The following is a 2,763-nucleotide window of genomic DNA, read 5'->3' on the forward strand; positions in this document are numbered from 1 at the left end:
GGGATTCAAGCAATCTCCCTGCTCCGACGTGCCTGGTGGGCTGCAGGCAGCCTGGTGCACCCAGCGTTATGGCTCCACCGCCCCCAGCCCCATGGCAGGGACAGGGCAGCAGCACAAAGCTCTGGCGATGCTTAGGCCCATTTATCTGCTCACAGCCAGGAGGCTCAGCACTCACTCCCCTCTCCTGGGCTTTGCCCCAGGCCTGTCCCTCAGTCCCTCGATGCCTTTTCAACCCCTTGCCCTGCAGCACCCCCAGCCCCCTCCCGCTGCAATGGGGCCCCAGCAGGCTCCGGGCTCAGAGGGGCAGGGGGAGCCCCTCAGCCAGCACCCCAGGAGCCACTGCCCGGCCACACTGCTCCCAGCCTACTTCCCGAGATTAAAAATAACGTGCTCATCATGCTGGCATGGCACCATGGAGCCTCTCGCTTGTTTTTATTGACAGCACCATCTTCGGCTAATTAAAATTCCTTTAAGTGAACCCGCCAGCTGATCCCAGCCCTGTGGCCAGCAATGCTGTCACAGACTCCCCCCCCAGACTGGGGATTTCTGCCCATTTTCCCTCCCTGCCATGTCCTGGCCTGCAGGCCCTGCTGCGTGCCCCCTCCCTGCTCCACCTGCCTTCCCTCCCCTTCTGTTCTTTGCTTCAAAAAGCAAGCATCAAAAATGCTCAGGGAGATCGGGGGTGGGGATCTATTTGGGAAAGGAAAGCAGGAGGTGTAAGAACGTGCCAGACCCCTTCCCCATCCCTTGTCGCCCTCCTCCTTCTTGTCTTGTGCTGGGTTTGTACCTAGAGGGGCCGTAAGCCAAGGGACGCCGGCCAGGAGGGGACTCGTGCCAAGCACGCCTGAATCCAAGCCTTGCTGCGAGGAGCAGCAGTGCTCGGGAGACCACAGGCAGCTCCCAACAAGCAGCAGTGCTAGCAATGGCTCCACCTGGGATGAGCAACTCTGCAGAGACGTGGGGAGCATCCTGCCACTGGTGGCAGTGGTGGGAAGGTGACATTTGGATCCCTTCCCTGCTGTCTATCTGCAAAAGTTTTTAGTTCCTCGTGGGGACAGCAGAAGTGAAACCTCCTTCCTGCTCCCCACTGCATTTCTGCTCAGCCAGGAGCTGTTGCTCCTCCATGCCGAACCCCTTAGAAGGTTTTAGCCTCCCCAGAGGCCTGGCCTCTCCCATCTCCATCCCTCCACCTGCCCTGATCCTCTTGGGTCTCGGGAGCCCATGAGAAGTGGGGATGCCCATGGCCATGCCCAGCCATGGAACAGCCGGAGGAAGAGCTGCCAGGAAGGGGCTGCACCCCCTGGCACAACACTGGCCCGTCTGACAGGGCCCACTCAGACCCCCATGGCACACAGCGGGAAGGATCTCACCTGGCTGATGTCTTGCCCACCAAACACGTGTCTTGGTCACTGGTTATGCTCCAGAGGCAGCGTTGTCCTTCAGCTTCCCAGCCTTGGGCTCTCTGCTCCCCCTTCACACCCCCTGTGCCATTTGCTCTTCTGCCCAGATGTTCCAAAGCCCCATCAGGATCAGAGCTGCAATGGGAAGGGCTGCAGGGTGCAGAGCTGCTGGGATGCGTTGTCCCCATATCTCCATGGTGCTGTAATGGGATTTGCAGCGGAAGTACTAGTCCCTACAAGATTTCAGGGTTTAGAAGCAAATGGAAAAAAAATCCAGACTCCTCCTAAATGAGCAGCATGAAGCCATCCAGGGGTGCTGCTGATCCCTGGGGATAAGCCACAGGTCCCTGACCCACAGGTTTGTGCCTCCTGATTAATTTGTGCACAGGAGTCAGCAAGAAACAGGTTGTACATTCCTGCTGCGACATGGACTGGCAATGGGAAGAGGCTTTGTCTGTGTTGGAAAAGAGACTTTGTCCTGCTGCCCGGGGACACCACAGGGACATCTTCAGCCAGCTTTGGACCATCTGCCCACCACGTGCCCACCTGTCCCCAAACCCACCTCCCACAGGGCCAGGCTGCACCTGCCCCCTGTGCATCACCGAGATGCTCCGAGCACTCCTGCCACCACCCCGGTCTCCAAACTCTGCGAGCGCAGCCCAGGGGGATGCAGCTGCCTGACATCATTTGAATGAGCATCCCTGACCAGACAACCCGAGCACTTGGCATCAATCCCAGCACGCAGCCACCTCGGCGCTGGAGAAGGGCCACAGTGCTCAGCGTCCTCAGGGACACGGCAGCCGTGTGCGTTTGCAAATGGCTCTCTCCAGCCGGAGTGGGAAGCAGAGCATCTCTCTCCCAGCCTCAGAGGAAGGCTCGCTCTGTAATTGTTGTTTGGCTACCAGCCACTGATTGCTCACATTTGTGACTGCTTTCTTTTCGGTTTTGTAGCAGCAGCTCTTTGGTTCCTCTGGTTTTAACCTTCCATTCTCCCCCTGCACCACCAGCCCCAAATAAAAGACCTCATACCCCTAGGCAGGTTGTCCCGGGAGGATACATCCCAGGAGGATACATCCCGGGATCATCTTCCTCCATGGGGCTCCAGCTGAGGCCCCCCCAGCTCACTGCAGCAGTCATGCCAGGCCTCTGCAGCATTCTGGGGGGTCATGCAGCACCTGGGGGTGCAGAGGGTTTAAATTGTCTGTGGAGCCATTCAGAAGGTGACACCAGCAGCAACCCAGCTCCAAAAGGGTGTGAAGTAGCAGCTGTACACCACCAAAACAGCTTCACTCCATCTGCTTGGTTCTGCTGCCAGTCTGCCCAGGCAGCTCAGGGAGCATTGCTCCCTTCACCTCAATGCAGC

The sequence above is a fragment of the Anas acuta genome, chromosome 24 (assembly GCF_963932015.1).
Source record: "Anas acuta chromosome 24, bAnaAcu1.1, whole genome shotgun sequence".
NCBI lineage: Eukaryota > Metazoa > Chordata > Aves > Anseriformes > Anatidae > Anas > Anas acuta.